The sequence below is a fragment of the Herpailurus yagouaroundi genome, unplaced genomic scaffold (genome assembly GCF_014898765.1).
Source record: "Herpailurus yagouaroundi ecotype Mexico unplaced genomic scaffold, PumYag 28, whole genome shotgun sequence".
In the NCBI taxonomy this organism is placed as follows: domain Eukaryota; kingdom Metazoa; phylum Chordata; class Mammalia; order Carnivora; family Felidae; genus Herpailurus; species Herpailurus yagouaroundi.
The window spans coordinates 167,667,157-167,687,627 of record NW_024412376.1 but is presented as its reverse complement, the minus strand read 5'-3'; positions in this window follow the sequence as shown (position 1 = coordinate 167,687,627).

Sequence of the window (20,471 nt, the reverse complement as noted above, 5' to 3'; positions counted from 1 at the left end):
ACCACGTGTCCAAGTACGGCACTGAGTAGGATATATAAACCCAGAATTCAGCAAAGGCTGTCCAAGTATTAGGGCTCTGCTCTCAAACGGGCCTTCCATGCAACAGACCTGCCGAACTGTTCTTTCCGAAGACAATTATGTAAAAATAAGGCTATGGGTTTCTTGTGAGCAGAGCGCTATGTTTGTCAAAAGTTGTCCCGTTTGCACCAAAAATTACTGTGGTGCCAGTGTGGGCATCGGGCTTTTGATTGCCGAGGCAACCACTTCGAAAGAACATCCATGTTGCCAGCTGTACGACAAGCTGCTAAGCAAAACAACCAGAAAAGGAACAAGGCCGCCCCCACCCGTGAAGGTCCCTCCAGAAAAGCCAGGGTGACCTGGATAACTGACCTGTGAGTGAGCCTGCTTTTCCCTTCCTGCACCCTAATTCCCACCTTTATGACTTATATCAGCCAATAAGGAGTGAGCCCTTGAAACCCCAAGCCCCACATCCTTAGACCCTCATAAAGGCAGAGCCTCAGACCTGCTCCCCCTCTTGCTCTACCTGTGACTTTGCTGTGCACCCCAGTGTGCTGCATACCCTCCGGGACCTGTGAGGAATAAATCTTGTCCCTCAGAGTTCCCCAGTGGTTTTGCTGAACTGTGTCCTGTCATCATAAAAGTGAACACTGGCCCCCGGCACTCCTCGCTGAGACAACACAGACACAACTGCCTATAAGTCCCCCACAGCCCAGTGAGACTGGATGAGGCTGAAAGGGCCAGGACCAAGTGCCACCTTCTCACTGCCCCCCACCCCACCCTGTGAGCCCCTCTTCAGGACCGGACAGCCCCTTCTAGGAGCTCCTGCCAGGCAGCTAGGGGGCTGGAACTCCAAGGGCAGGGAGGATAGGAAGTGGATGTCCCCACCCAAGGCACCAGCAGCTGTGGCGAGGCACAGGCTAGAGCCCACAGCAAGACTTTTCAGGACAGGGACAAGCATCTCTGCTCGTTCTAAGTTGTAAGACTCTCAAAGGGCAGGTCCAAGTGGGCTACGTCTTATAACTATTCTCACAGAGTGAAGCTTTGAAATTAGGGTGAAATTAGGTGGTACTGAGGACAATTTAGTTTTTGAATAGAGGGATAACTTAACTTTCTAATGCGGTGAGTGAGTGAATGAATGCGTGTGATGAGGAAGATAGTCTGGGAGTCTGGCCATGGCTGGATTTTCAGGCCTTGGAACCATGCTTTCCTCCCCAACTTCTCACTGAGCTCTCAGTTCAAGTCCTAGAGGGGCTCCCATGGAAGGATGGAACCCCCATTCCAGAAACTCTCTGGGGAAAAGCAGGCTGGCGTTTGCAGAGGTTTCTGTCATTTAGATCATTTTTTTTTCCACATTTATTTTCACATGCCCAAACAAAACTTCTAAAAGTTTAAATAATTAAAACTGGAGCTTGGGAGACTTTAAATTGGACTGAAGCAGGCATGTAAGTAGGACTTAAGGCAGTGAATGGCGATGTCTGACCTGGAAAACTGATTATATGCCTCATGCTCTTGGCCCCATCGGAGGAGGCTCCATTTCTATGTAGTTACACCGTGGACTGGATGTGGAGACTTCCCCTGGGGGCGCCGTCAGAAGCTGGGATGTCCAGGGGACCACTGCCAACTGCACGGCTCTGCAGTGACACCACGATGCCTTTAACAGAGGAAATAAGAGCCTGTGAACACAAATGAAGTTTCAAAATTAAACATAAACAATGCACGTATTCAAGAAAGACAGGTTTTATAATTAAGCAGAAAGAAAAGGCCTAAAATTAATTTGTAAATAAAGAGCTCTTTTAGCCAAAAGCTAACCCCATGATCATACTCTCCGAATCTGGTCTCCTCTCTATTCAACATCACAGCAGAAATCTTAGCCAGTGTAATACAACAGGAAAAAGAAATAAAAGTCATATAAATCAGAAAGGAAGAATACGGTCCCTATTTATAGATGACACAAGTGTCTGTGTAGCAAACCCAAAGGAATTTACAAAAGGGGCTCCTGGGTGGCTCAGTCGGTTGAGCGTCTGACTTCGGCTCAGGTCATGATCTTGCGATTTGTGAGTTCGAGCCCCGCGTCGGGCTCTGTGCTGACAGTTCAGAGCTTGGAGCCTGCTTCGGATTCTGGGTCTCCCTCTCTCTCTGCCCGTCCCCTGCTCATGCTCTGTCTCGCTCTCTCTCTCTCCCTCTCAATAATAAATAAACATTTTTAAAAAAACCAAAAAAACTTCCTGGAACTAACGTGTCAGGATAGCAAGGTTGCAGGATACAAGATCAAAACACAAAATCACCTGTATTTCTATGCACTCTCAACGAACACGTAAAAATGATCTTTTTAAAAAAAATGTATTACTATTTATAATAACCATTCCAAAAAATGAAATACTTAAATGGAAATCAACAAAACGTGCACAGGATCTGCATGGCGAAACTATGAAATACTGGTGAAAGAAATCAAAGAACACCTAACAAACAGAGGAACACCATGCTTCAGGGCCACAAAACTCCCAATGGGAATGAGAGTTCTCCCCCATTTAACCTGTAGAACCAAGATCTACAAGCCCCAAGTGTGACAAACATGAAAACACCACACTGGGCCACATTATCATCACACTGCTTAAAACCAAGGATGAATAAAAACCTTAAAAGAGGCAGGGTGGGGGCGGGCAGGTGGGGTAGGGGTGTCACCTGGAAAGAACTAAAGAGAAGCGTGACAGCCGGTCTCCTGTGGGAAACAAAGCAAGCTATAAGACAGTGGGGTCACATCTCTAAACTGGTGAAAGGAAAAAAATGATCGACTTACAATTCTTTCGCTGGCAAAACTCTTTCAAAAATGACAGGTGGAGCAAGATTTGGACACGAAACGCACTGCTGGAAGAGACTGAAGGCTTAAATGCATGAAAGGTCACCCCTGTTCATGGATCAGAAAATTCAATACTGTCAAGACAGCAAAACTCCCAAAATTCCTTCATAGACTCAACACAATTTATACCAAAATCTCAGCTGGGCGCCTGAAGGAACTGACAAGCTGATCCTAAAATTTATATGGAAATGCAAAAGAACCAGAATACCCAAGACACTCCGGAAAAAGACAAAGTTGGAAGACACAATTCTTACTTTCAAAACTTACCACAAAGCTGAAGTACCCTAGACAGTGTGGTAATGGCATTAGGACAGACACATAGATCCGATGGAAAGAACTGATGAATGTCTAGAAATAAACCCTTATATTTATAGTCAATTGAGTTTCAGTAAAGGTGCCAAAAAAATTCAACAGGGAAAGAAGAGTCTTATCAGCAGTTCTGGGGAAGCTGGACATCAACATGCAGGCAGCCAGGTGGGTCTGTGCCCTTATCTCACATTAGACATGAAAATTAACTCAAAATCAGACACAGATTCAAATGTAAGACCTAAAACCATAAATTCATATATATATGCAATATATATATATATATATATAATATATATATATATATATGAATAAATGTTATTTATTCTGAGAGAGAGAGAGAGTGAGCGAGCACACAGGAGGGGCAGAGGGAGAGAGAGAATCCCAAGCAGGCTCCACACTGGCAACACAGAGCCTGATGCAGGGCTCAAACTCAAGAACCAGGAGATCATGACCTGAGCCAAAATGGAGTCAAACACTTAACCAACTGAGCCACCCAGGTGGCCCTAAAACCATAAATTCTTAGAAGAAAATAGAAGTAAACCTTCAAGACCTGGGATAGGCAAAGCATTCTTGAATATGACAACAAAAGTGTAAGTAATAAAAGAAAATAATTGATAAACTGGAGTTCATCGGATTAAAAAACGTTGTGCTTCAAAAGACACCAGCAAGAAACTGAAGACAAATAAACCACAGCTGTGGAGAACTGCAAAGTATAGATCCAACAAGGGACTTGTATCAGGATATAGAAAGAATGCTTACAGATGCAAAATAAGACACAAGTAACCTCATTAAAAAAGGAGCAAAAGATCTGAGCAGACGTTTCCCCCGAGAAGATACACAAACGGCGATAAGCACAGAGAAGACGCTCCATGCAATTAGTTAGGAGGGAAACGCAGTTTAAAGCCGCAGCGAGACCCCGCTTCACACCCCGGGAACGGCTGACAGCAGGAGATGGTACCGGCAAGGAGGCCGAGGGTCTGGCCCCCCCCCCGTCCAGTGCTGCTGGAGCACAGAGCAGTGTGCCTGCTCTGGAAAACACTGGCGGTTTCTTGAACACCTGATGAGTGTACGTTCTCAGTCACTCACCACTGGGGGCGGGGGCGGGGGGGGGGGGCCTCAAATCTTCTCCCTAGCTCTCCTACCCAAATCAGACACTAAGAGAAGGGGGGTTGCAGTGGCACAGAAACAGAACTGACCAACAGACCCGACGCTGCTGACTCACCTGGGCCACTCTCAGCTAGGTCCAACCATCCTCATACATCGGTGTCACCACCAGGGCCTCAGCCTCTTGGAGCATTTCAACCACTTGGCTTTTTGCTCCAAATCATCCAAATACCTACGATCACAAAAATGGTTTTCGCATGCTCTGGGGTTCCCACAATTTAGGTAGGCTTTGACCTCAGCAGCGTCTTCTTCCGATGCCACGCGTTTGCTTGTTCTCCCCGAAAAATTATGTGTGCTATGTTTTCTTTTAAGATTCGTGCTTTCTCTTTTTTCATTACCTATATCTTCCTTTACGAATTGTTTTCTCTTCCATTCTGTTTTCTGCAGAACCGAAGCCTCCTGCTTCCACGGTGGAGGTAGACAGCTGGGAGGCAGCGGCGAGCTGCTGCTCTTCCGTCTGGGTCAGCAGATGGCTGGTCCGTGAGTCTGACACCGGAGGGCTGAAGACAGAGCTTGATGGAAGCTCGTGACGTCCGGCTTGTAAAAGAATTTAGTCTGTAGAAAAACATTAAATATTTCACTAGAATATGGATTCCTAAGACAGATCTATAAAGCAAACTGATTCCTGGTAAAACTCGTCCAAGGTAAAGTGGGGACACAGCATCACATTATCTATGAGCAAACTTTCTAATGAAACCATATGGTATCTTCCAGGGCTGTGACTCTTCACCCAGGCAGGAGCGCGTATCTGCATCACGGGCTGGGACAGGCAGGACTTGAGTCTCCGACCGCTGCCTGTGAGCGTGATGAGAGGCGCCGTGGACAGGAGGCCCCTGCAGACGTGCGTTAAGACTGAAGATTCATAATTTACGACTTCCAGGGAAAGGCCAATTAACAGAAAGTAAAATCACCACAATGATTTGAGAACATGTTCATCTAGCTACTAAGTTTTGTTTTAACACAGCTCAGCAGCAACCCCCTTCTTGTCTCTGTCTGGCACCGCATCACCTCCATTCACAAATTCACAGACTGAGGGGAAAAAAGAATCTCGACCTATCTCAGTATCAGACTCGTTCAGAATAACATTGATTTTTCGTGTTTATTTTTCACATTTTGTGATATATTTATGTTGTTTTGAACATATATTAATAGTATTGAAAAATAATTTTGAAGGAAAATGTTTCAATATTTGGTATATGGTCACAGAAAATGTGAAGTTTAAGTTTATATTCACATGTTTATTGCAGAGAGATATCACATGGTTTTAAGAAAAGACTTCCAAGCATGAAATTATATTACATTAACAATTTTGCAGAGGAGTATACAAGAAAAGGAATCTGAGGGGTGCCTGGGTGGCTCAGTCTGTTAAGTGGCCGATTCTTGATCTTGGCTCAGGTCATAATCTCATGGTTTGTGAGTTCAAGCCCTGTGTCAGGGTTGTGTTGACAGCAAAGAGTATGCTCGGGATCTTCTCTCTCTCTGCCTCTCCCTCTCTCTCTCTCAAAATAAATAAACATTAACAAATTGAAGAAAAAAGAAAAGGCATTTGAGGAGCAAAGGGGAAATACAAAAATTCATTTTGCTGAAGAATATCTTTCTCATGTCACTTTTAAAGCAATACTTATGGGGGCTCCTGGGTGGCTCAGTCAGTTGAGTGTTTGACTTTGACTCAGGTCATGATCTTGTGGTTTGTGGGCTCGAGCCCCGCGTCAGGCTCTGTGCTGACAGCTCAGAGCCTGGAGACTGCTTCGGATTCTGTGTCTCCCTCTCTCTCTCTGCCCCTCCCCAACTCGCACTCTATCTCTCTCTTTCTCAAAAATAAACAAACAGTAAAAAAAAAAAAAAAAAAAAGCGATACTTGTGGATATTAAGTTACCAGAGTATAGTACTTAGATTTAGTAGATATATTTTAAGCAATGATGTAATCTTTTTTAAAATGTCAATATTATCAATACACTAGAAATCGTGTCCTATGAAACATTTTAAACTCGTTATAGATGTTTTAAATGTTAACTTAAAAACACATCATCAGGTATATGGCTTTTCAAAATTCTTCTGCAAGAAAAGAAGCAAAAATTTTAAGGGTAAGCTGGCTTTCTATCTGAGGGACGGGAGGGGCACCAGGAAGCAGGGCTGAGAGGGAACCTCCGAATCTCCAAAGGCAGGGCTGCCCCCCCCCCCCACCCCATCAGAAGTCAGCAGGCTCTCCCTCCATCTGAAGGACGACAATGAGCCTGCCAACCCCTGGGCAGGTCCCACTGTCCCCATTGTACTACAGGGAGTCTAAGTTAGACCGAGTTAGGCTGGGCCTTGAACACAGGGAGTCTCCCCCCGGGTCTATTCTCCCAGCCACTGTGTCTCCTGTCCCAGGTCTTGGTGATAGGATCTCTTGTTACCCCCGCCCTGGGTCCCACACCACACAGAGCACCCCTGAGACAGGGGTTCCCCCTGCTTCCAGAACCCCCCTGTATTCCAGCTGTCCCAGAGCCCCAGCTCCTTCCCTAACCTGAACACTTTGGCCAAGTCCTCCCCCAATCTCCAAAGATGGGGCTCCAGACCAACCGGCTCCTAACCACCCTCTAGATGTCAACTCAAGCATAATTCTCACACTTCAGACTACTTTCCCCACCACCCAGAAAAAAACTAAACGAGATAGGGCAGAAATGGGCCAGCTGTCTCTCCTGCTGTTCTCAGGACTGTCTCTCCTACCGTGGCACCTGACACACGTCTCGGTCTTCCCGTCCCCCACCCCCCACCAAGCAGGCTCAACTATAAGCTCCTGGAGAACAAGCACTCGGTTCTTTATTCTCTGAAGTGTGGAATCCGCAGGGTCTAGCATACAGCAGACACTTGAAAAGCCTGTGTTGGACAAGTGAAAGTTATCTATTTAGAATTAATCACATTTGCAATGATTTACCCTTTTTTCCAGTGATTGATTCTTCCCATCTTCAAGAAGTACTGAACACTTAATAAGGGATTTATTCACCACTTCTGCAGCTTTTATTTTTATTTATTTTTTTTTAAATTTTTTTTAACGTTTATTTATTTTTTGGGGACAGAGAGAGACAGAGCATGAACGGGGGAGGGGCAGAGAGAGAGGGAGACACAGAATCAGAAACAGGCTCCAGGCTCTGAGCCATCAGCCCAGAGCCCGACGCGGGGCTCGAACTCCCGGACCGCGAGATCGTGACCTGGCTGAATTCGGACGCTTAACCGACTGAGCCACCCAGGCGCCCCTTCTGCAGCTTTTAAAAACACAAACAGGAAACGTGAAAGAAGCATTGAAATCTAAGTCCTCTGATTAGCTAAACACAGATGGCCTCGTGACAGGAGCATGCTACTTACTATCAGAACATGCTAGAAAGCCACTGCAATCAACTCCACATGGCATTTGAATAGGAATAGTCAAAAAGATTTCTGGAACAGAATGGACAATCCAGAAACTGACCCCAGGATTTATGAGACTTTACTACAGAACAAAGATGGCATCTCAGTTCAGTAGGAAAAAACAGATCAACAGGGATAAGTAGCACCACTTCTGAAAGAATACATTGGGAAAACCATTCGGAACAAAAATCATAAAGGGTTAATATCTGTGTTATACAACGGTTCTTATATACTGCAAAAAAAGACAATTCAATTTAAAAAATGAGGGGGCGCCTGGGTGGCTCAGTTGGTTAAGCGTCTGACTTCAGATCAGGTCATGATCTCATGGTTCATGGGCTTGAGCCCCGCGTTGGGCTCTGTGCTGACAGCTCACAGCCTGGAGCCTGCTTCAGATTCTGTGTCTCCCTCTCTCTCTACCCCTCCCCTGCTCACTCTTGTCTCCCTCAAAAATAAACATAAAAATTTTTTAGAAGAAAAAATAAAAAATGAGGAAAAGATAGGAAGAAGCAATGCACAAATGAGCAAATCCAAAGAGCAAATAAACATGATATAATACCCAAACTCACTCGTAGTCGGAGAAATTTAAACAAATATAACTGGAAATGGAAGGAAGAGGTAGTTTCAGGCATCAGTGGTAAAAATGTGAATAGTTAGAATCTTGTTGGAAAACAAGCTGTCAATACCTACGGAAATTAAAAATACATGCATCACCCTTGAGAGTTGGGAAGAAAAGGACAGGCCCACAGGTAGCAAAGATGGGCCTCCGGGATGTTACCGATGTTCTGTTTCTTGATCTGGGTGAAGGCTACAGGGGTGTTAAACTTGTGGAATGTTGAGTTATAAATTAGGAATATGGTTTGTGTGTAGGACGTGTGTGTGTGAGTGTATACCCTCAATAAAAACAGAGGGTTTATATATATAAACATTTTATATATAAAATGTATGAACCATCTAACTAAACAACCTCACTATTGGCTGTTTCATAGAAATGTATGCAACAATAAATAGGTTTAAACCAAAACATCTATGGCAAAAGACTGAAAACAAAGTGGATACCAATCAAGAGGGAAATCAATGAATAAGTTAAGTACCATCCATACCAGGAAGCACACACCCCCTTTGAAAAGAATGACTTAGGGCTTTATTAGTGGCCTTGAAGATGCATACAGGAATCTGTGAAAATACGATCCCATTTTTGAAACCAGTGACCAAACCTCCTCATTTATGTGCACAAGTGTGTTATAGACACCCGCTGGCACAGGTCTGGTCCCTGGGAGCCGACTCAGAGATGAAGGTTTGCATTTGGAAAGGTTACTGGGGAGTGCCCTCAGGTTCAACACGTACGGAAGCATGACCGGAGGAGAACCCAGATGCAGTCACTACAAAGGCCTGCTTGGGACCTGGATGGCTATAGAGTTATCCCCCATTAGGTTAAGGGAGCTGGGCCTTTAAATCCCAGCACCAACCAGTCATTGGACTAGTCGGTCCTGGGAAAGGGGTGTGCAGCTGAGGCGGCCACCAGGAGAGGCTGTGTCGTAAGTAGCCAGCCGGCAGCACTCCCAGCAGCTGGGGCGATGACTGGCTTAGTGCTGGGGTAGGAGTCTGGGCACCCGCAGGGCTCACGGCGGTCCTACACTGCCAGGCGCTCCTGTGCACTGCTCACAGCCACTCGCTGCAGATGCAATCTGAAAGCAGCTCCATCAAGGTTCCAGTGCGCCTCTTCCTGGAGAATCTTTTATTGTTAATTTTAGTTTTTCATTGTTTAAAAAATGTTCTTATTTGAGAGAGAGAGAGAGAGAGAGAGAGAGAGAGCGCGAGCGTGTGCACAGAAGCAGGGAGGGCAGAGAGAGAGGGAGAGAGAGAATCCCAAGCTGGGCTCGAACCCACGAATCCCAAGATCATGACCTGAGCCGAAACTGAGTTAGATGCGCAACCGAGTGAAACACCCAGGCGCCCCTTTTTAAAAACTTTTTTAAAAGTCTGTTTGGGGGCGCCTGGGTGGCGTAGTCGGTTAAGCGTCCGACTTCAGCCAGGTCACGATCTCGCGGTCCATGAGTTCGAGCCCCGCGTCAGGCTCTGGGCTGATGGCTCGGAGCCTGGAGCCTGTTTCCGATTCTGTGTCTCCCTCTCTCTCTGCCCCTCCCCCGTTCATGCTCTGTCTCTCTCTGTCCCAAAAATAAATAAATGTTGAAAAAAAAAATTTAAAAAAAAAGTCTGTTTGTTTATTGAGAGAGAGAGAGAGAGGGAGGGAAGGAGAGAGAGAGAACAAACTGGGGAGGGGCAGAAAGAGAGAAAGAGAGAGAATCCCAAGCAGGCCCTGCACCATCAACACAGAGCCCATTTTAGAGCTCAAACTCATGAACAAGATCATCACCTGAGCTGAGATCAAGAGTCGAGTCGGACACTTAACCGACTACATCACCCAGGAGCCCCCTTGGGGGGAACTTTTTTATTTTATTTTTTTTTAGTTTATTTATTAATTTTGAGAGAGAAAGAGAGCGAGCACAGCAGGGAGGGGCAGAGAGGAGAGACAGAATCCCAAGCAGGCTCTGCGCTGTCAGCACAGAGCCCGCTGTGGGGCTTGAACTCACGAACCTTGAGATCGTGACCTGAGCTGAGATCAAGAGCTGGACGCTTAACCAAATGAGCCACCTAAGTACCCTGGGGGTAAACTTCCAAAAGGAAGGTTAATGGGATGGACTGCCTCCCTTGGTCAATGCGGCTGGTCTCAAAGCCGCAAATATTTGTGTCCCTCCTCTCGTACACATTCTAGAGACCCCTCACCCTGGCTTAGCACCTCTGCCGGTGTACGTAGACTACCCAATAGAGTTTCCTAAGCCCTCATCCCTGAGAGGTATAAGCCCCTGGTGACCATACCCTCCTCAGGCCATGGTCACTGAATCAGATTTAGAAAGGAGACAGAGAGGTGACTAGAGCTATCACCGGGGTACCAAGGGTAAGCTTCCCCGCCCCATCAGGTAACGGCAGCCCTGACTTCTGATGACCACGGAGCACCCAGGCGGGTGCAAACTCCATTCCTTGCCTGCCAGTCTCTTGGCATGAGGATACTGAAGTGACTGGGCAGCAGCTGTAGCTGCAAATCGAATGGCATTCTTGTGCACCCTAGTGGGCTCCCTCTCTGGCCGTCAAGACTGAATCTGCAGGAGCCAGAGGTGCTGAGGGCCAGACACAAGTTTACTGACTAGAGCACTGGAAATGATGGTAAGGAGGACCACTCCCACGTCTACCTTTTGGTTTGGAGACCCATGAATTATACGTACTGGGGACACTGCCCCTGGAATGCTCACTGAGGTACAGCGTGTACTTAATTGTACACACCAGGGACACTGCACCCTGGAGGTTGCTGCTGCATGCCGGGGCCCAAGCTGTGCCTGTCACTGGCCATCCCACCCTCTGTCGGGGTGGTGTTTCTGGGTGTGTGGCTGAGGGGACACGTGGGTCCCACAGCCACGTGCCCACGGCAGCTCCCTGACTGCACGGCGGGTCTCCGCGTCCAGTGAGATGCTTGTGGGACTATCAGTGGATCAAATGCTCTGAGCCGTGGGTAGCGGAGCTCACTGAGGCCCTACGCAACAGTAAAGGGAAACCCATGCCTGGAACGTGTCGATTCCAGTCCAGATAAATCACTGCACCTTTGGGGGCACAAAGGGTTCAGTGTTGTCAACTCGGCACCAAGTGGCTGTTCCCTCAAAGGATGGTATTACTGGGGACTCAGCTTTTGGTGTGTTGGAAGGCCGGAACTCAGCAGAACCAGTACCTGGATCAGCCGCAGTGAGTGGGAGCACAGGCACCTGGGTCCACGCATGACCTCCACCCCAGCCCACAGCCACTAAAGGGCCACTAAAGGGCCCCAGGTGCTTGTGCTGGAACAGCGGGTGGCAGGCCAGCGTATGTCAGCTGGTCAAGTCATTCCACCACTTTCTTCAACACTCAGTCTCAGGGAGCTGCTCCGTGTCTGCCTTGACTGGGTCCTTTACAGGGCTTTACTCCTCAGTAGCCAATCCCATTACTAGTTAACATGCTGTGTCTTTCCCTGTCCACACTACCCAATGGTTGTCTCATCTGACCACCTGGCTGGCGCAGGTCTTACACACTCCCCTAACAGGTCCAGTGCCTCTTGGCTAGGTTGTTGACTTAATGGTCAAGGGGGAGGGAGGCAGCAGCTCCTCAGGGAGCATGTATTTTTCCAGATGCATCCTGCATGGTCTTCAGCAATGGCGGGGTGATGGGACACTAGCCTTTAACAGAGGAGCAGCCATTTCTGCAGTTCCCGGAAGCATCTGGGACTCAGGATTTGAATGTGCCAATCCGGATGTCCCCGTCCCGTACCTCAGGGCCTGGTCCCTCTTCCTCATCAAGGCCCTGACCTTGAGGTAGCACACCTCCCTGGGCAGAGAATCCAGCCTTTTCTAGAGCTCTACAAGTGTTAGGACTAAGCAATAGTCCTGTGGCTGTGAGTGATCTTTTTTAGGCTACCGGGGAAGCCCTCTGCTTACCACGGTTAGCCTTTAACTGCTGAATTAATCACCCTCAGCCTCTGTTTTTTTCCAAAGGATGTGTTATTCCTAGCCACAGCCACCACTTCCATTGTCTGCCGCTGCCTCGTACTTTGTAAATCCGCAGCACTGTCCAGGCAGCTGCAGTTGCCTGCAGTGGTGCGCCACACTGTCCCACAGTGTCCGGCCCTCACTGCCATCATCCCTCGTCCAGCTACAACTCGATGGGAGTCACCGGTGCCGATCTGAGGATGATCGAAGTCCTAAATGCCAGGTCTGCTTTCTCAGACCATTCCTAGCACCGACTGCAGCAGATCAGGATCCCAGGAACCACACTGAGCTTTGCCCACAGGGAGCTTATGGGGGGAGGGAAGGACTGAGAGGAGGCGGGCAAAAGCGATACACGGGCAAGAAAGGCCTCAGGCGATCCCGTTGGAAGCAGCGGGGAGAGGGCCCAGACAGCACAGCACAGCACAGCCACACACGCAAGCTGCGATTAAAATCACAGAAAGAGGGGCGCCTGGGTGGTGCAGTCGGTTGAGCGTCCGACTTCAGCCAGGTCACGATCTCACGGTCCGTGAGTTCGAGCCCCGCGTCAGGCTCTGGGCTGATGGCTCGGAGCCTGGAGCCTGTTTCCGATTCTGTGTCTCCCTCTCTCTCTGCCCCTCCCCCGTTCATGCTCTGTCTCTGTCTGTCCCATAAATAAATAAAAACGTTGAAAAAAAAATTTAAAATCACAGAAAGAGATGGGCACAGATATAAAAGGGATATACGAAGTTATCAGCATGGGTTAGCAACGAAAGGAGAGCCACAAACAAAAACCTGAACTAAGAAAACAATGTACAGATGTATGCTACATGCCTGTGTGTGTAAGCATGTAAAAAAAATTTTTTAATGTGGAATTACAGACTTTGTTTTGGTTTTGGTTTTAAAAAATTTCCTAGGGGCACCTGGGCGGCTCAGTCGGTTAAGCATCTGACTTCAGCGCGGGTCATGGTCTCACGGTTCGTAACTTCGAGCCCTGCATCGGGCTCTGTGCTGACAGTTCAGAGCCTGGAGCCCGCTTCGGATTCTGTGTCTCCCCCTCTCTCTGCCCCTCCCCTGCTCATGCTCTGTCTCTGTCTCAAAAATAAATAAGAACATTAAAAAAAATTATTTTTTAATTTCCTAGAGTACTACAAACAAGAGACCTCCCAAAAATATTGAGGAAAACATTTACAACATATATAACAGAAGAGTCCTCCACATACACATATTGTCTGTAGAAAGCTCTTCCAAATCACTGAGAGATGAATTCACAGCTGAGCCCCCTGGGGGGCAGCATTTGGAGGCGAGGACACCTTGCTCTCTCTCAAAGAGCAAAAAGCACCCTATGGATAAGCCCAGGAACCTCACAGTATGTTCTCTCAGCCGAGCTGTGAAGGACTGCAAGGCAGCTTACTTCTAAAAAGAAATTTTTTTTAATGTTTATTTTTTGAGAGCGAGAGACAGAGATGAGCAGGGGAAGGGCAGAGAGAGAGAGGGAGACACGGAATCCGAAGCAGGCTCTAATCTCCGAGCTGTCAGCACATAGCCCGATGTGGGGCTTGAACTTACAAGCTGTGAGATCATGACCTGAGCCACAGTCAGACACTTCACTGACTGAGCCACCCAGGTGCCCCAAGGCAGCTTACTTCTAAGAAGGCTTCCTGGGAGCAGAAGTATTTGGGGCAGAACTCGTAAAACGCTTTCACCAGTTGAGTGAAGGAGAGAAAAGGGTTAAGTAGAGGATGGTGTTGGAAAATGTCACCTTTGGAAGTTACAGTCCCATCTGAGTGGGGGGGGGGGGAAAGTGAGAGGGATGGTGGTGGGACACAAGACTACAAAGGGCCACTACAAAGGGACGGCAGGGGCCCCTATGGCACATGGCGTATTTCCAGAGGAGCTCTGCAGAGGGTGAGGACAAGGGCTGAGCTAGTTTGAGCAAAGGCATGAAGGCAAGTCCAGAGTGGCAGTAAAGAAGGCCAACAGCAAGTAGGACACCACTGCCTATGTCCCCAGTGAGGAGCAGTGGAGGCTGGCATGGGGGCGGTGGGGACAGAAATCCCACACCTGGCAGGGCTTGCTAAGTGACTGGATATAAGGATTTTATGTTTATTGAATAGAAATAAAATACAAAATGTTTACCCATTATACTCTTGACCAGAATGAATACAATCAAAATAGATCTATTTGGTCATTTAGTTTTATGTTATCTGTCCTTGAAATCACAGACATTTCTACAGATGGGAGCAATACAGACACAGTTCAAATTAATGAACTGGATTTTCACAAATATTTACCTTTTGAGTCTCAAATTGTAATTAATTTAGAATGTCTGTCAAAGTTTTTGGTTTTTTTTTACCGGAACATACCACATTCACATCTAAGCTGTTAGAATGAAAAATAATTTGGACAAATGTGTACTAGAACGTGTATCTGATTTCTATAGGTCCTTAGACAAAAGAGAGATATCTTCTAATAAACATGCTTAATCATACGCATAACCCTACACATAGCAGCAGGTCGGCCGCCAGCCCTGAAATCACCCTGCAAACTCTTCCCCCAGTATTTACCAAAGACTTTCAACGGCATTATTGAACCACCAAATGACTGTGAAAATTTAAGTCAGATGAACCCGATTTTCAATCTAGTTTAAATGCATATGGGTTGGGGCACCTGGGTGGCTGTTAGTTGAACGTCTGACTCTTGATTTCGGCTCAGGTCATTATCTCAGGGTCATGGAATTGAGCTCTGCATCGGGCTCCGTGCTAAGCATGGAGCCTGCTTAAGATATTCATTCATTCATATTCTCTCTCTCTCTCTCTCTCTCTCTCTCTCTCTCTCTCTCTCTCTCTCTCTCCCTGCCCTCCTCCCCCACTTGTGCACTCTCTGGGGAAAAAAAAAGGTATATGAGTTAAGGTACAAAGCTAAGCTACAGTCACAAAAGACTCAACAATACAATGGCTTAAAGAATAAAGTTTATTTCCCTTTCATGTTCTGAGTGAGTGTACTCAGCTGGTTACACATCTTTTGTGAAGTCCCTCCAGGACTGCAGTTTCCAACATGTTCCACAATCCTCTAGGACACTGTTATCATTTGCAGAGTTTGAAAGGAGTCGTTTGGGGTTCCTACTGGGTGGAAGGAAAGAGGCCAGCTGGGAAGCAAGTTGAATGTCTTTGGGCCTACCCTGGAAATGGCACACACCACCTGAGCACACGTCCCACAGACAGGAACCCGGGTCACACCTGACTGCAAGGAGACTGAGCCATGCAGCCTGATCCTGCTCCCCAGGACACACTGGTGTTGCATACACATAATCTCTGCCAAAAAAGCCTCTGGAGAAAATGCCCATCATCAGGAAGTGGAGGTGACTGCCAGTCAGGATGATGGTTACCTCTGAGCAGGAGGGAGTTTTAATTGAGAAGGAAATGTTGAGGTTTTGAAGATGCAATTACAAGGATGTCCTCTTCATATTAATTCATTAAACTGTAGTTTAAGTTTTTGCATATTTTGTTTCTCACAGCAAAGGGTTTTTAAATAATGATCAATCTCGCAGCAAGAAGATATATGTAATCCAACCTTTACTGCATGTGTATCGCGAGATCCCTCAGTGTAGCACATCAGAAATGCAGACCCTGAAGTGACGTGTAATGGTAATGCTGTTCGGTGTTACTTGTTTGTAGTAACAAATACTTGTAGTTATTCTCACTGATTTAGGAGTTCAATTTTTATATTTATTTGGTATGAAATGGGTTTTAGAAATGAGACACTGAATACGGTATTTTACTTGTAAGAGGTAAGGGTCTGATGCAGTAACAACTCAGCATGTGACAAGGGTCCAGGAATTAACTAGGTCTTAGGTCCAGCATCATTCATCAATAACCCACCAGCAACCAATTTAATCCAATCCATACGAAATAAGAAACTGGTGAGACTCTGTGGCAGACAAATTCCAGGGTAGTCCCAAGACCCCTCCTTCCTAGTACTCACACCCTTGAGTGTGGGTGAGACTTACTGGCTCACTTCTAACCCACAGAGTACAGCAACGGTGACAAGATGTTCCCAATTACTCTGCAGACAACTATGACGCCACTCTTGTTAGGGAAAAAGCAAGCTGCTATCACGTAAAGCTAGGCCTAAGGAGAACCACGTGAAAAGGAACTGAAGGTGTCTTAGAGCCAACAGCCAACCGAAGCCCTCAGTCCAAAAGCCTACAAGGAACTGAATCTGCCAACAACCATGTGCACTGGAAGCAAATGCTTCCCCATTCGGGCCTCAGATGAGACCATAACCCCGGCTCACACCTCTGCACTGTAGCCCAGCAGAGGATGAAGCTAAATTGTGCCCAGCTCCTGACCCACAGACACTGGGAGATAACAAATGTGGGTTTTTGTTTTTTTTTTTAATTTTTTTTTTCAACGTTTATTTATTTTTGGGACAGAGAGAGACAGAGCATGAACGGGGGAGGGGCAGAGAGAGAGGGAGACACAGAATCGGAAACAGGCTCCAAGCTCTGAGCCATCAGCCCAGAGCCTGACGCGGGGCTCGAACTCACGGACCGCGAGATCGTGACCTGGCTGAAGTCGGACGCCCAACGGACTGCGCCACCCAGGCGCCCCAATGTGGGTTGTTTTAAGTTGCTAAGTTGGTAGCAAGGGTGTTATGTAGCAACAGACAACACAGAATCCATATGAAAATTCCACTATTTTTCCAAATCTAGTAACATTTGACAGAAAAATACCTTTATCTTTTCCTACTACCTCTCAATAAATGTATGAAAACTAGAATTTTATAGGGTATAAGAACACGACCAGAGTTCACAAGATAGACTGATGGCCATAAATCTTTCTCAACAGACTCACACTGAAGCTACCAGAGACATTTTACTATTTCTATCATTTTTTATTCCTATCGGTTTTCAAAGGGAAGTACATTTCTACCTGTCAAGTACACACTGCTTTTTTATTTTAGAAACTATACAGGATAAAGAAGAAAGCTCTTTGATATTTAAGTATTTATCTTCCTTACTGTATGCCCCCCCCACCACTCCCCAAAACACTATCAAAATTTCTAGGTAGGTAGTCCATACCCAAAAATTCTTACCAGTTCATTTATTAATGACTTCTACTCTAACGAGGCTCATGAGCAACAGAGACCTGAATATGAACAAATCTAAATGTTAAGTGTTACCTATATCTTCGAGAAACTGCACGTATATAGCTTTTGCACAATTTTTCAATACTCTCAATTATTTCATCACAATTACTCAATTATATCTCATTCACATATAACTTACTCTGTGGAAAAGAAACAACAAATTGGCCGACTTAAATATTAAAAAACAAGACAGCTTTGCTAGTAAAAAAAATAACTGGTGCTCCAAATATTTCAGTCATACTTGTGAGCGTATGTCACTGCTGCTATATATGATGCCATAAATGCATATACACGTATCTGTCGATCTTTGCCACCTAGGAATTTATTCATTTCTCTGGCAGCATAATACACACACTGTCAAAAACACCTCTCTGGTCTGCCACACATAGTAAGCAAATACTATGTGAATGTACGTTCAATGACCCAAGAGCTAAGGCTGAAGCCGGGGGCACCGTGAAACAGCCCATCTCTTCTGAGGTCACTTACACAGCCAGTGCAGATTCTCAGGAAATGTTTGGCATAAATGCCTGGAACAAGGAAGAGAGTGCTACGTTTTAAAGCATTAAGGGCTGGAGCGCCTGGTGGCTCAGTCAGTTAAGCGTCTGACTTGATCTCAGGTCATGATCTCATGGTTCGTGAGTTTGAGCCCTGCATCAGTCTCTGTGCTGACAGCTCAGAGCCTGAAGCCTGCTTTGGATTCTGTGTCTGCGCCTCCCCTGCTCGTGCTCTGTCTCTCTCTCTCAAAAATAAATATTGAAAAGAAATTTTAAAGGGTTAAGGGTTAAGAGAATGTGAGGTCTAGCGAGCAGCAGGTCAGTTATCACTGAATGAGAGGAAACCAAGGGGAGCAGGACTCCATTTGTTTGTAGCAAAGCTTCTTACACAATATAAAGTTCCTTAGAATAATTCTGCTGGCTCATTTTCAAACCTTAGTTAAGGTAACTAAAGACAGATTCATAAAAATTACTCACTCTTTTCACCCCTCTCCAATGCTTAGACGCCACTAAGTCACCTGAGTACACAGCAGACATAATCTTCTGAGCAACACTGGAAAGCGGTATCTTACAGGGATCAAAGCCTACAAATGCCTCATAATTTTCCATTTTCATAAATCCTAAACGTAAGATAAACATAATATCCATATATTAATTTTACTTCAAAATAAGAAGTTATTTGAAAAATGTTACATACAGAGACATTCATAAAAATCACTCTCTGTAATGACCACGTAAAATAGGAATCAATTATCTCCATAGTTACCGATACAATAGAATAGCAAGAAGGAGGCAAAATGGTTAGAGACTCAACTGGAATATTATGGTAAACAGGTAACAAAGCATACAATTTCTAGTTAACCAATTTGGAAGCAAGCAATCTATTCATATACTTCCTGAGGTTTGAAACAAATGGCTGTTATAATCTTCAACTGTACAAATCTAGTAACATCAACATTTTTAATGGACTTGGGTAATTATGATAGACACACAACCTGACATCATTCCATGCACACCTCTCAGCTGTACTCGCCCCTGGGCTGAGTGGGCGAAGGTGTGGAAGGGACAGTACAAATCATCAAGTAGCTGGTCATACATCTAACACACATGGCACTAATCTAAACAGAATGTGCTGTTCCATGAGCCAGGAAACTGGGTGACATATTTTCGCACATTACTGGAGAAAAGAAAAATTTTAAGTAAATTCTCTATTCCACTGTGGAATAGAGAAAGAAAAAAAAGGAATAAAAGTCACCCATGAGGAGCTAAGAGAAAAATCTTAGACAAGATTGTTAGAAATTTTCAAGCATATTTAGATCTAATTAATAAATATACATTTTAATTTTTTTTTTCAACATTTATTTATTTTGGGGACAGAGAGAGACAGAGCATGAACGGGGGAGGGGCAGAGAGAGAGGGAGACACAGAATCAGAAACAGGCTCCAGGCTCCGAGCCATCAGCCCAGAGCCCGACGCGGGGCTCGAACTCACGGACCGCGAGATCGTGACCTGGCTGAAGTCGGACGCTTAACCGACTGCGCCACCCAGGCGCCCCAATAAATATACATTTTAAAATAATGTACAAATATAATAATTGGCAAAATAATTTTGTTCAACAGGTTATAAAAATTATGAGGGCTTATCTGTCACCTAAGCATACCCATGTTCTGATGGTTATAGCTAAAAAATTCCACAAAAGTGTAGTTTTTAGACTAGCATTCCATATTAAAAAGTAATATATTCTGGAGCAGGAATATTCTTGAATAAGGAATATTCCTTGAATATCCAGATTCTCCTTTTCCTCTGCAGAGCTTACATAGTATGTAACAGGCCACTTATAAATCAAGCACTCAAGAAACACTTGATGTCATGACTGATAAATTAGCTATTTCAAATTATTTTATCCCACTCAAAATAATTTCTAATGGTCCAAATAATACACTTGTACCCCAACTGATACAATCTAACATTTAAGTATTCTCCCTCCAGAAAAACAGGTAAAATAGACTATACATCCTTTGAGCAACCACTTCTATGGCATTTTCAAATTTCATTTAAAAATCATTCATAATGTGTCATACTGAAGTCAAAGCACTAAGATGTCTTGCAGAAATTCTAAGTCCCCAGGACCCAGATGCTAAAATGAACAATGGCCAATGGATACCCAACATTCTTTGTGGAACAAATAGGAACATTCAGAGTCTCAAAGTCTACAGCAGGGAATTACGGGGGGATACAGTTTGAGTATTTTACTTTATAGAATTTTACTTTATAGTCAAATACGAGGGTACTTGGCTATTCCATATTAAGGTGTTTAACACCTTAGGGTTTAACAATGCTGATTCAAAGTTCTACAAAGGTTTAAAATGTTTCACAGTAGAAATTTTCTATTTCTAAAAAAAAAAAAAGTAAAAGCGACTGAACTGATTCTATTAAGAAATATTTGCATTACGTAATAATGCTTTTTCCCTGTAAGTAAAAAGATATCAGAACTAGGTCCCACCAAGCAAATGTTCAAGTCATAGAAAGCACTGGTACTTTGAA